Raw genomic sequence first — 15,257 nt, 5'->3', positions numbered from 1 at the left:
CTTCTGGCCAAGGATAGACATTTAATTTGTTTTTTTCTTTTAAATGAAGAAATGTTTTGAACACACACACTGTTCTTTAAAAATCATCCCACATCTCTTTGGCAATTTCCTGAAATCTTTTGTGGCTAAATGATATTGTAGAAAATTGTCTACTTTAATGGTTTGGATGATATCATTCTAGAAACAACAAAACAGTTGCCTAACACATAATTAGGAGGTTCACTCATTACCAAACTTCACAGATTTCTAACTTTGACACTCAAACAAGGAAGAATGACTCAAGGGAACCATTTCAATGAACATGGTCATCAGCATGAGGTTTGCAGCTCATTAATTACTTATTTTCATATTCACAGCTATGACTTTGAATTTATCACTCATAATTCTTCCTTTGAGTCTCTGTCATTTTTTGTAACATAAATGTGAAAGAAACACTTGCTGTCCTTCCACAGGGAGCAGAGCAGAATGTGGGCAAGAGCAGGTTTATGGTGTGCTCTGTGCCTAATATTCTCAACTCTGAGGGCCATCATACAGGAATTTCCTTACTTCTTAAGCATTCTGTCTCCAGCTGTAGTTTTTCTTTCCTTTTTTAAAAATAATTTTATTGAGTAACAAATAGCAATGAGACAGTTTCAAAACCTATTAGTAGTACAGTTTCAGTAATTAATACATTGCATATTGTTCTCTTCTTAGTGGTATTCATAGTACAAGATGCAGTCATTATATCCTGTCCACAAACACTACTAGTACAAATCTTTCTATTCATTGAATTAATATCCTATACTTAATATACAGATACAAAATGGTCCTTCATTTGTGTCTCCTTTTTTGTTTCATTTTGTCAGAGAAGGGTATTTCATTGTCATTTAAATATTGTAGGTGTGTGAATTCAACATAATATTCCAATATACTTCAGAAGTCCATAATACTAGTGGGTTATCCGCAGGACTGGCAATGTCAGAAGTTGTTGACTTAAGCTTTTTGCAGCTCGGCATATTAATATGGCTTCACTTTCTATATTTCATTTACATACTTTTCTACTAGATGTTTAAGACCAAGATAAAGCAAGACCTTTTGGCTAAGATCAAGTGCAGTATCTGTTCTTATCAGTTTAATATCTGATACATCCTTTATTGAGCTGTAGTTTTTCTTATGTATCAAACTCCAGAGGGTCTTCCCCATTGGCTTCTGACACCAGTATGTAGACTTGCTCAAGTTTTTAGTTCTTGCTAGTGATGAAGTTGAATGGATGTCAGTAGAGGTAGATTAGGCTCTTTGAGACAGGCTCTCCAAGTAGCTAAAAAGCCAAAGAAACTACCGATAGATACAGTGAGACTATTACAGATCCCACAGAGATCCTAAGCAGGTTTCACAATTCTGTCTCCATAACCATAATTCATGCTGGTGGTAAACATCATGGACCCAGATGGGAGAAAGGGCCATATCAGGGTAGTGAGGTCTTTAACTGTGGATCAGTCAATAAGAACATGTTGAGGAAACACATTCCTCAAACTTATTGTTATTGGTTTTTAAAGAATTGTTGCTGTCTGTTATACAGAAAATAGAAGTTTGATTCTTAGATCTCAATCTCTATTTTTACTGGCCATTAATTTCCTGTGAGTAAAAAAATAAAAACCTAATTAATTACTTTAATAATAATTTATTAGCTTGTTGGGAATGTGATTATGCTGTATCAGAGGTAACACCAGGAATCCTGTGATGTTGGTTTATGATAGATTAGTTGCTGCATTTTGGAGGGTTAGGTATACTAAAGAAGGACAAAAAGATTATGAAAATATTACAGAAGAATGTCTTCTGAAGAAATGAAAATATCTGTTAGAAAGATTCATAAAGTCGTATAAGCGCTGATTTGTGTAACTAAAATTTTTCTGCCTGTGTCAGTTACTTTTCTCATTACTGAGGTGAAACACCAGACACCCAAAGTTAAAAAGAAAAAGGCTCATGTAGGTCATATTTTGTAGAGGTTTCAGTCCATAATCGGCTGGATCCAAAGGAAGGTATCATGGTAGACACTACTCACAGTGGAGAAACAGTTCATGGCAGACACAAAGCAACAAGGGATGACCACAGTTCTTTCTGTCCCTCATACTTTTATTCAGGATGCTTAGGGCAGGTAGCACCTACACCCTTAGTCTTAATGTCCTTGATCCTAGCATTGCACCATATATGAATTCCATCATCACACCCTCTAGATCCAGTCATATTTGAAAAAGCCCTACTTATGATCGCAATGGTTACAGGGACACTTAGACACAAGCCATAATGTTACTTATTTAAAATATCCTTAAAGAAAGTATACTTTGATTATTAGATTGAAAATATGTTTTAAAATGATACTAAGTTTTATTGGATAAAGTTTATATTCATATGAGAAATGCTTAGAATAAATATATTTGCCAATTGCATTTTTTCAAAATTCATATGTTGTAGATTTATTTCTGAATACTTCACAATGTGAATGTGTTTAGATCATCTTTAAAGAGTTAATTAAGGTAAAATGAGGTCATGTGAATGGCTCCTAACCCCCTATGACCAGAATCTTTGTCTGAGGTGGTAGAAACACCAGTTATGTTTACTGACAGAGGAAAGACCATGTGATAACATGTGGAGAAGGCAGCTATCTGTAATCTAGGCAGAGTAACCTCAAGAAAAATCAAACCTGTGGACATCTTAACCTTATACTTGAAATAAATTTCTGATATTTAAATCTATGGCATTTGGTTGTGACTCTCTTGTCAAGCCAATATAATATATTAAAGTAAAACAAGCAAGATACTTTAAAAACAATGAACTACAAACAGAATAAAGGAAGATAAAGCTTATTTTGCTCACTGAAAAATATACTCACCTTAAAACACAGTATCCAAAAATATACAAGAGATAGTATAATTAAGACAATATTTTGCTACAGAATTTTTAAAAATTACATGGAGTAAAAAGGACCAGTATGTGTAAACCTTTAGTTACACAAATTAAAATCAGAGAAGTTAAGTATACTTGCTCAGTGTCACTCAGCAAACAAAGGGGATAATTAAGGGCAGTCACTTGTCTTCTGACTTAGGCTACTTCAATGAGCAGATTCTCTTCTTGAGCCAAAGATTTATTCCAATTAACATGACAGCACTCTGTCACACACTGTAGTGTTGTTTTTAACTTATGTCCATCATTTAGAATCATTTTCTCTGAAGCAAAAACACATAAAGCAGTAAACATTATCAAAGCATTTTATTCAATGTGGGTGGTTTCCTGAAGGTCTTTTTCTATTTGTACTTCCAGGAAATCTAGCACACAGGCCAAATGATAGGAATATTTTTCACGTATGGGAATTTGCTTAACTGTTTTTACTAGGGAACATTTTAAATTTGTTGCAGCAGCAAATGTACCTACACTACTTCATTTTTACCTTCTGCCTTCTTTCCACAACGTTATGAGTGTGAACCTTTTTTATTTTATTTTATTTTTTTAATTTTAGGGAAGGATCTACAGAGTGTTCAGGGTCTCACTACTAGATTGGACTCATAGTGATCTGCCTGTTTACAGCCTCCCAAGAGCTGGGATTACAGACTCATAATGGATCCCTCACAAAACATTTTTCTCTCACATTTTTAGATTGAAGTCATTGAGACTTGATCAGCAATTGAGACACCATGGCTAGTCTCAATTGCTGTCTCAGTGCACCCCAGGGGTGGGGCCGGCACTGCAGGCCCGGGGTGTGAACCTTTGTTGAAACAAGTACCAAATGTCTGTGTGTGGAGGTGAAGAATTTGCAAATCAAATTGGAGCTCAGCTAAATATAGTCCTTGTCAGAAGTAACTTGTGAGCAAATAAAAATTAAGAACTAGAATCCACTGTGGAACCTAACATGGGAATGGTGGCCACTGTTCTTAGAGCATTTTTAGACTGGGGTCGTTGTGTATCAAATCCAGACTGACCCAGGGATTCCTAACCCTTGAAAGAAGTCACACAGCAGTGAACAAAAGAAAGTGTCATTCTCCTTTATAAAGTAGTTTTTGAAAATGTGAAAACAATGTAAACTGATCAAGTCTCAATAACTTCAATCTAGAAATGTGAGAGAAAAATGTTTTTTGAGGGATCCAACCACATTTAGTTACAAATAACAGTAACTGACATTGTTTCTGATCAAGAATGATATGTAAATTTCCATTTTTATGGACAAGTATACATGCAAAATTCAATATGTGCAACATTTCCTTTTGCTTGGTATTTCTAGAGATGATGAATTTTAATTTTTTAACTTGTTTATTCTTTGCAAACATGATATATTCTTCAGAATCCCAGTATGCTGTCTGAAATAAATTCTCTTGCTCAGCATTTTAAATTTAATTTAAATAAAATGTTTTCAATTTTATATGCCTATCTATTTGTGCATACCCTATGCATTAGCATGTCTTGGTATTTTGCTATTAATATGAATGTTTGCTTAATTCATTCTTATAGATCATTTAGGCATTACAGTGATATGAAATACATAAAATATTAGGAGGGAAATTATACTCTGATAAACAATATTTTTATGTTTAAAATTTTTTATGTGTAGAAAAAGAAAACCATAGCTCAGACTCATTTTTCCTACTATATTTTAACAATAACAATAACTTCTGTGACCTCGCAAGCTACGTGGGAACTTCTCACTGCCAGCAAGAGAGTAGTCAATTCCACAGTGGATACCAGCTTAGTGTCCTCCAATACAATTCAGTTCTGATACTAACTCTGAAGACAGTGTGAGGTATGGTTGGTGATTACCCCCTGAGATTGTCTCATGCCTTGCTTTAGCTGGTAATCACAAGCCCTGGGTCATTCTATCCAAGCTTCTGACATACAAGCTATAAATCAGACCGGCCCTTCCTTGGAATGTGGCGAATTTGGCGAAAGACTTACTTACCCTTAATAGCTTATTTTAAAGGATACTATGCAAGAGACAGATGAAGTTATTTATGCACAGGGCAAGACACAGGGCAGAAAGGAGATTGCACAGCCTTTCTTTGGGTAAGTTACTGACCTTACAATGACTGCCACATGCTCAGCTCTTCCAAAGTTCTCTGAACTCTGTTCTTTGAGTCTTTACGGGGACTTTACTGAAAACCTAGCAAGATTTGCCTGGTCAGATTTTCTTGGTCTCTCTGCATTGTGCATATTTCTGGAGCATGTTACAGGATGGGGGATGGGGAGATGTCCTTTTGGAATAGGGAAAGTCTTCTGACTTATAATCTAGCAAAATAATATTTTGTGGCCATTTCAAAAACAAAAGGGGAGGAGAAAATTAGAGTCTTTATGACTTGAGGAAGAGACATTCTGATTCTCTGGGCCTATTTTGTGGAGGGAATCATGAGCCAGGAAGTGTGGTAGGAATTAAAATACATGTACCATAATATTATAAAAATAAATGTCTTCAGTTTTGGCAGAACAGAGCATCATGTACCATATGTTCTTCTTGCTTCCTTAGTTTGAATAATCCACATATATTTGTGTGTTTTCATTAAACTACCTAACTCTATAGCCAATAATTATGATAAACTAACAAATACAGTGTGATATTTTAATTCAGATATATAGAAAATACCTTTATTATAGACAGACAAGATAGACAGAAATATTGCAGACGATTGTGAAGGGTTAGACCCTCAAGGAAACCACAAAAAAGGTGGAACATATCTTAACCACTGGTAGGAAACATATCTATTAGAGATTAGACTTCAAGATAAAGAGGTGATGACCAGGCTTCATGATAAAGATGAAGTTGTCATGCCTGTATACATCCTAAAGAGAACAAACACCAGACCTACAGAAGTCCAGATTGACATTAGTCATCCACAGGGTTACCAAGACCTTTGAACCCATCATTTCCTAGAAAAAAATTCTTTTTTCTTTCCATGCACCCTTGTTATATAACTTGTTTTTTTTTTTTCCATTGGATCACTATTACCTTAGCAACTATGCTTGCATTCTTATTGGTTAATCATGGATGTAACTCACATCATACCCTCATAGATATTGCTCTATAAAACTTCCTCCAAAAGTTATTTATGCACAGGGCAAGACATAAAATCTATTTGGGCCCTCTCCTGCGCTTCAGGACCAATATATTTTTCTTAATAAATAACTTATTTTAACTTCTATTGTCCTTAGAATTCATTTTCTTATTCTTACAGAACATAAACTCAGCATATCTGATATCTAATAGGTCAGGAATTTAGTATTTTCCTAATATCATATTTGGAGGTTCTGTTATTATCCCTGTAACACTTTCAGCCTCTCAATAGTTTTCCAAAGGCTTGTATTATTCATTGAGCTTTCACTGTGAGCAGAGGTTCTGGGTACTTAATATAAAGTAAAACACCTGTCTTTCACAAATTTATATTTTAGTGACTCACTAAGACAACAAACAAGGAAATAAAAATAAAAATAATTTAATTGGCTCTGGGAGCAAATACAAAAGGTACAGGGATTGCATTTTGTTCTAGTGGAAGATTTTACACTATAGAGTAACAAGACACAATTTAGATCTTAAGAAATCTCACTTGCTCCCTACAGTTGTGTGAACATGTAGAGACAGGATATATAGAGAGATGTGGAGCAGATTGGGCATATGATGAAGATTACCTGGATACAACTGATACTGAGGGGATAGAAAGAAGTATACAGATTCTTTAGGATGGAGAATCATCCTGCATTGATGACTGTTGTGGGATGAAGAAGATAAGTGACAGGGAGATATTAGGATAGTTCCTGGGGGTCTGGCTTGAATGTGGGTGAGTGGATGAGCCACCTATTGAGGGGAGAGTGGTGAAAGAGCATATTTCAATTGCACTAGGGTTGGTAGAATAAGAGATCTCTGTCGTAGGCGATGAGTACCTAGTTGGGTGTTACTTCAAGTTCCAGGATATGTCTTGGAGGCTAGGGGCTACAGGATAAGATTTATAAAAGTATTCCTGGGAACTGATGGACTCAGTGAGGAGAAATAACCAGAGAGGCCAAAGAATGGGGCAAAACCCTGCTTGGCAGAATGTTGTTTCAGGAAGACAGGTGGTGGATGGGGTCAGATTATGAAAAGAGATGTGTGATATGAAGACAGAGAGGAATCCTTGAGCTTCAGAAACACACAGTGGGGAATGGCTTTGTTTCTGGATCCTTATTGCCTGTGTTTAAATCATGGATTTGACCTTAATTAGACAGAGAATAAACCTGCATGTGCCTCTGAAATGAGAAAATGATGAGGAGTGTGGAGAAAGGCACAGTGGGGGGAGGGATGAGGCACTCTTAGGTGGGTGGATCATTCTGCATAGTTAGAAGGGTGAGGGATAAAGCCTCTACATATGTGGGGGAGACTATACATACCTGTGGATGGAAAAGGCAGGAGGTTCATGATGTGGCAAAGAACTCTGCATTGGAGCATGAGGTCCAACTTTCCTAAGTCTTCTATTCTGCTTGCACAATAGGATATAACTGAATGACATTCTTAGACACTAGAGGCTGACTAGTTTATCAGTAACTTGCAGTTTTCTTCCAGCCAACTTGGAAAGTTCTCTTGGAAGAGTCAATTGCTAGGTATGAAATCCATGCTGACAGTTCTTGGACTAGGAAGGAAGCCCAAGATATCCCTGTGGAAGAACCATCTGGTGGGGAGATATGAAGAGGAGCCAGTTGATGGGGAAACACAGGAGATGTAAGGAAAATAAACTAGGGTGGGGAAGAAATAAGAGATTTGTCTTCAGCTATTAGCTCCTGGCTTCTAATCAATGAACCAAATACATGAGCAAAAAGCCCTCAGGTAACTCCAGTCCAGGTTACTTTATGAAGCATGTGAAGGAGAAGAGCCGGTAAGATAGCTCAGTGGTCTAAGGTGCCTGCTTAGGTAAGCTAAGGAAAGCACATGGACTGCAGTTTGATTCCTGGCACCATGTGCTGTGCCAGCCTTGCCTGTCCCTAAAGCAGGCTATGCTGGCCACAGGAAAAAGAAGAAAATGAAAAAAAGTGGAACTGTTCAGCCGAGTTTGTGATATCCAGAATTGTAAGAAAAATGAAAAAAAGAAAAATGATAAATGTTTCTTTTCATCACCTATCAAGGCAAAACAAAGGACAAGAATGCCTTTTTTATTATAATGACCTAGTTCAGGGGTAAAGAAACACGATCCATGTCTTTCCATATGCTAACATATGGCTAATATTTGTATTGACAATAGGGACATCTGTGGTAACTGCCTGGGTATGGTGAATTTGTAAGCAGAATGAAGGAGTCAGAGACAGAGTTTGAGAAAAAGGAGAAAATCTCAGCTCTGACAGATACCAGGAAAATGTGGTGAGGCTCGCCACTTTCTTACCACCTTCTAACTGAGGAGGATAGGAGGTGAAGATTTGAAGCCCAAAATAAAGAAGATACTTTGTTTTTTGAATGAAAGACTGCTAGGACACACTCCCTGGCTAGTGGAAATGGGGTGGTGAGGCAGAGATATACTTTAAGCTGAAGAAAGGGTTAATATAAAGGAGTAGCACATTGGGGTGGGGAGAAGGAAGGGTATTCAGTCTTAGGGGATGCCATCCTTTCAGAGGGGTGGGAAGGGATGAGGAAGGAGAAGAGGGAGAGGAGGGAATCTGCTCTACGCAGAGAATTCAGGTGTAGTACTGGGAGAGTTGACCTCAGCGGGCTTCTCTATAAATGTATAAATTGTTCTCAGCAGCTGACAGTGGAAGGAGGGGGCAGGAAAACTTTGGGGAGCCAGGTTCTGAAACTATTGGAATTTTTGCAAGGAGAATTCTTGATTGATAAATGCCCATACCAATAGCATAATAGTAATAAAGATCTTTAATATGAATTATGGGGCTTTCAGGAGTATTAGAATCATATAAAGCACAAGATGTTTCAAGGACCTCTGTCTTTATTACTACATACACATATAGGAAATTCTTACTAATTCTTAATCACCTTATCTTATTTCCACACAATTCCATGTAGCAATGAGTTTTACTATCACTTGCTGTCATATTTCAAAGGAAATACAAGAGAACCACATCAGAATAGAAAAGGTGCAGAATATGGTAAGACTCTTTTCCCTTGCTGAAAAGAAAAAAATGGGTTCATAAATTAGCAAAAACTATGCTTTCATGCCACATCACCAGAGTTCATTAGATGTGCATCATTGTGATTTCCTCACAAGCTCATTCCTCACTGGTAGCAAATTTATTAGAAATGTAACCCAGACTTATAAAAAAAGGCACTTTAGTTTTTCATTTCTGTGCTTAAGAGAATGAAATATCTCTTCTTCCTCTTGTTTTTCTTTTTCTTTTCTTTTTTTTTTCTTGTATCTTATGGAGTTAATCCAAGTGAGAATTACAAGCTGACCTAAAGGGAAATTTGAGTGCAGTTCTGAGTAATGGGCAAGAACAGAGATAGTAATATGTCTACTAGCTTTTCAGCCATGTTTTATAAATATCCCAAACACTGCCCTGTTATTGCTTTCATTGTTCACTTCCTTAGAAAAGTACATATGGCTTTTGTATCTCAATCAAACTCCATAAGATTCAGTAAGCTTTAAGCTTAGAATTATATGAGAAAGCCAAAGTATAGCAGTATTTCAGTATATATTCTGAAGTCTGATTATTAAGGCAGGCTCTTCCTTATAGCATCAAAGGGATGGGGCGAATGAGGGAGGTAGGATGAACTTTGAGGCAATAGGACTGTGTGCAGACAAGAGGTAGGTAAAGATGGGATTCAGAGGACATGAATAGCTTATCTGTGATTAGATCCACATTCTGCACTGGAATTTCCACAAGGAGATTGTAGTCAAGTGGAGATTTCAGGCTGTTTTCCACATTTAAGTTTTAGTCTTCGGAACAATTTTTCTGTGGTTGCAAAGAATGTTGAGGCACTCAGAAATGGACAATGGACAAGGAAAGTGGGTTAGTAACTCTTTGACCCTGTAGGTGACAATGTGTGCTGAAACCAGGACAGTAGGATACAAAAATTCTATAGTTGGAACCATAGTAGGTTATTCTTTCTCCCCTATACCAAATAACACAAATATTTAAAAACTGAGCACCAAAAAACTCCCTTTTCTAAGTTTTATCAGTTTTTATAGGATTTAGGGGCTGGGGAGATAGCTCAGAGGTATAAGCACCCATCTGGCAAGCACAAGGACCCAAGCTCAATCCTTGGCCCCACAGGACACACATGCCTATAATCCCAGCACTTGGGAGGTTGAGACAGGAGGATTGATGCAAGTTTGTGGCCTGTGGGATACAAAAGTGAGCACAAGGCCAGCCTGAACTGTATAGAAAGACACTTATCTCAAAAACAAAAATAAAAAAGGAAGGAAGGAAGACAGAAAGAAAAGAAAAGAAAAGAAAAGAAAGAAAGAAAGAAGAAGAAGAAGAAGAAGAAGAAGAAGAAGAAGAAGAAGAAGAAGAAGAAAGAAAGAAAGAAAGAAAGAAAGAAAGAAAGAAAGAAAGAAAGAAAGAAAGAAAGAAAGAAAGATCAAATCTATGAAGCAGCTATGATGAGTAGTGAGCAAGATTCCAACTCAGAACTACATGGATGCTCCTGGTCAATCTTAGGCCCTATGATTGGCATTGAAGGAAAGATAAGGTGAGAACCAGGAGTCCAGAAAGTTTCTAGGTTATTCTCCCTCCCCCATACCAAATAACACAAAGATTTTAAGATTGAGCATAAAAACACCCTTGTCTAAGTTTTATCAGTGTTTTTATTGCTATAGTTAACTTTAATAGAGAGATACTAATCTATGCTAAGGAACATACTATAGTCCTGACAATTTAAGTAGTATGATTTTTCTAAATCTTCTAAACCCCATAGACACTGTTCTTTGTTTTATAGAAGAAAGTGAAGCTCCTAGAGGCTAAAATGAATTGTCTAAGGTGACAAGTTTAGCTGCAGAACCAGGACTCAGAGCCCTAATAAATGGTTGATTTTTCCACCTGTGCCAAATGGATACTTCTTGGTAGTTTTTCTGATGTCATGCTTCTGTGTATACAAGGTACCTATTAGTCTAGCTCATTTACTTTGTAAGAATTACTTTCCTATCACTGTTATATTCTGGGGATTGTAAACAGTAACCAGGATGTCCTTGAGGCCGAAGTGTTCTCCTGTGCTTTTAACTTCTTGGAAGCCAGCCCTAACCTATGAAGCTAAGACCCAGGATTGACTCCTACACATTTTAGAACAGTTGACAAATGGCTCACAGCTGTCAGGGGTGAAGGGACTCAACTCTGAAAACTGACACTTTCTCATTCCTCTTTTAAGAAAAACAAGTGTGCCTGCTTTTCTTCTGCATTGCTAATGATCATTCCACCGTTAAATACTCCCTAAGCTTAATACTTTGCCTCAAAATGTCTCTCTTCTTACACTTCTTTCAGATTCAATTTCCAGCTTTTGACATGACAGAACACCTTCTCATTCCATCTAAGCATTTTCAGATGACACAGTGGAAGAGATACCATTACATCTTTGTTCAAATTTGCTCACTTTGAAATGTTTTTGAGGGGCCAGGAAGATGGCTCAGTAGAATAAGTGCTCCCCTGGCAAGTGCAAGGACCTGAATTCAATCTCTGGTTCTGAAAAAAAAAGTGTTTTTGATTATGACACTGAAGAGGGAAGAGTGGTCTATTTGTACTAGTAAAAGGACAAAGAAAAATTCTGATTCAACAAGGAAGCTTATTGAGAATTGCTTAACATAAACAGGTTATCTAATGCATGAGGTTACCTCCTGTCAGGGGCTGTCAGAGTGTTGCTATCATGAATTAAAATCAAAGCAACCATGAAAATAGACATATATTTATTAAATAGGAGAATTTTGAAGATCACATCTCTAGAAAACAAACACAAAATTTTCTAATTCTAGCCTCATCCAAGTATTTATGCTAACTTTGAAATGCCATTGATATAGGATTAGTTTACTGAAAACATTATTGCAAAATAGAGCCTGAGTTCAATCCTTGGTTCCACCAATAAAATAAAAAATTAAAATTAAAAAAAATAAAAAATAAATATAAAATCTGTAGGGCTAGTGAGATAGCTCATTGGACAAAGCACCTGTTTTGACAAGCTCAGGGACAAGGGTTTGATCCTCCAGTCCTGCATGCCACACCAGCCCCGCCCCCAGGATGTGCTGAGCTGGTGACAGACTCTGGGCATGGTGGCAAATGCCTGTAATCCCAGTGCTAGAGAGGCTGAAAACAGTAGGATCACCCTGAGTCCAATATGCATAGTGAGACCCTGTACCAAACACACTAATTTTTTTTTTTTTCAGAACCGGGGATTGAACTCAGGCCCTTGTGATTGCCAGGGAAGCGCTTATTCTGCTGAGCCATCTCCCCGGCCCTACCAAACACATAAATTTAAAAAACCCAAAACCCAAGAAAATAAAAAAAAGATTCATATTTGGAGTATTTTATTTCTTCTCTTTTTTATGCTGAGGATCAAACAGATTCTTTAAAAGAAAATGGATTCTTGTGGATGCAAGGAGAGCACTCTACTACTGAGCTACATCTTCAGCCTCACATTTTAAAATTTTTAACTTATTTTTTAATTTTATGGAAAAAAGTAAAACAGAATAGGAAAATAACAATAGTCAGTACACTGCATATTGTCACCTTCAAAGTTCTTACTCAGAGCTCAAGACATGGACATAAAAAAATTCTCCAGTTGATAGTTGCACAAACCATCCTAAGAGACACTAATAGTATACAGCTATCTTACATTTTTCTCTCTTTACCCTTCCTTTCTTCCTTCTTTCTCCCATTCCAGTTTCTTTTAGAACTTACTAACATTAGTATCACATTTTTAATATCTCAAAGTTAATGCTGCTACAGGAGCCCAAAATTCATTTTCATTAGAGATAGTTTTTATAATATCTCTAGTTTCTAATTTATGCATATTGTATGTAGGTCATTAAGCCATAGCATCTTATGTTTTTCTGACCCATTACAGATACTTTTTAAAAAATAAATTGAAAAGAATTCACATCATTGTATCTATTCTAAGTAACATTATAGATTTCAAAAATATTCAAAACTTCATTTTAAATAGGACGTAAAAATTCAGTATTTAAGATACTTCTAACATTGCCTTTCTCTTTTCTCTATGGAGAGGATTTTAAGAAGCCAAGGAGGGCTGGAGAGATAAATTGGTAGTCTAAATGCCTGAGTGGAAAATTCAGGGACTAGGTTTGATTCCCATCCACCATGCCAGCCTCAGAACCCCCAGCACATTGTGCTGGCTAAAGAAATCAGACATGGTGATACATGCCTGTAATCCCAGTGTTGGGGAATCTAAGACAAGAGGATCACTACAAGTCCGATCTGTGTAGTGAGACCCTGTATCAAATAAATAAATAAATAAGTAAATAAATAAATAAATACATTTAAACTTCTTTTAAAAATAATTCAATGATTCTTATAGATTTTTTATTTATCTATTTATTTACTTATTTATTTAACATATTTTTTAGGACAGGGTCTACAGTGTCTACAGCATCTCACTGTGTGTATCAGAATTGTAGTGATTCACCTGTTTATAGCCTCCCAAGTACTGAGATTACATTTTGCCACCACACCCAGTCTCAATCGCCATCTCAGTGTGCCCATGGCATGGGGACAGCATGGCAGGATAGGGGATTGAACTCCAGGCCCGTGCATCTGACTAATTAGGCACTTTAATCTGCTGAGCTATTGATTCCTATAGATTTAAAATATTGAATTTTTTTGCCTGGCTACATGAATTTTAACTGTGCCTGTAAGGTATAAGCCAAAGCAAAATAACCTAACCTGTATCAGGGATGGTATCAGAATAGTGGTAAGTGATAAAAATGTAACACTAGATATTTATGAAGTTCAATTTTTTAGTAGTTATAATACAAAAGGAATTTTAAATTGATTTAATAACATTTCATTTAACCACTGGGTAAAACATATTATAACTTCAACACTTAACAATATTGAATATTAGTAATAAGATAGTTTACCTTTTGTATTGCATCTTTGAAATTCAGAAAAACAATACTACACACACCAGCACCTCGGAAAAAGCAGGAGTAGCAATGCTGTTCTCACACAGTCTCAGCTTCAAGCCAAGAATGATCACACAAAATAAATAAGGCCACTATATGCTGGTTATGGGAAAAATTCAAGAGGAAGAGGTAATACAAGAGCACCCAACTATATAAGACAAATCTCACTGGACATGAAAAATCTAATATCCAATACCACGATCCTAACAGGAAACCTTAACATCCCCTCATCCCCAAAACATATGTCAATCAGACAAGAAATTAGCAAAAAAGTAGCAAAACTGAACCAGAGCTTGGAGCACATGGACTTACTAGATATATATAGAGTGGTCTACCCAACCACAGCTAAAACACACATTTTGTTCAGCTGCACGTGGATCATTTTCTAAAACAGACCACATCCTAGTCCATAGGCCATGCTTAAGTATATGCAATAAAACAGAAATTATCCCATGCATATTATCTGACCACAATGCAATGAAGCTGGAAATAAACGAGACAAGAAAAAAGAAAAATCCCATAAATACATGGAAATTAAACAACACCCTATTGAACAACCAATGGGTCACAGCTGAAAGTAATCAAGAAATTCAACAATATCTACAATTCAATAAAAATTCAAGCACAACTTATCGGAATTTATGGGATGCCATTAAAGCAGTTCTTAGAGGGATATTTATAGCTCTGAACTCACATGTTAGAAAATGGAAAGAGAACAAATAAATACCCTAATGATGCACTGCCAACATCTAGAAAAGGAAGAGCAAATCGAACCCAGTGACCAAAGAGGGAAGAAATGATAAAGATTAGAGCAGAAATTAACACAATCGAGATGAAGAAAGCACTTCAAAGAATTAATGAATCAAAAAGCTGGTTGTTTGAAAGATTAAATAAAATGGAGAAGTCCTTTACTAACCTCATCAAAAGAGGAATGAAAAAATTAAAAAAGAAGCAATGAGGAATGAAAAAGGTGTAACTACCGCAGACCCAGTGGAAATTCAGAAGATTATCAAGAACTACTTTGAGAATCTTTACTCTCACAAAATAGAAGACACAGAAGAAATGTTCAGATTCCTAGAAAGGTGCAAATTACCAAAACTGAATCAAGAAGATATAACAACTCTCAATAACCAAGTAACAGCCAATGAAATATAAAATGTGATAAAAAAAATCCTACCAACAAAGAAAGTCCAGGTTCTG

At 36.4% G+C, this 15,257-nt stretch overlaps 1 pseudogene; it reads left to right on the top strand.

Moving 5' to 3' along the window:
• Positions 1–1,061: 1,061 nt before the first annotated feature.
• Positions 1,062–1,237, top strand: LOC111812184 (annotated as a pseudogene).
• Positions 1,238–15,257: the final 14,020 nt, after the last annotated feature.

The sequence above is a fragment of the Octodon degus genome, unplaced genomic scaffold (assembly GCF_000260255.1).
Source record: "Octodon degus isolate 3935 unplaced genomic scaffold, OctDeg1.0 scaffold00115, whole genome shotgun sequence".
NCBI lineage: Eukaryota > Metazoa > Chordata > Mammalia > Rodentia > Octodontidae > Octodon > Octodon degus.
Note: the sequence above shows the minus strand (reverse complement) of the source record. Positions and strands in the feature narration are given on the sequence as shown.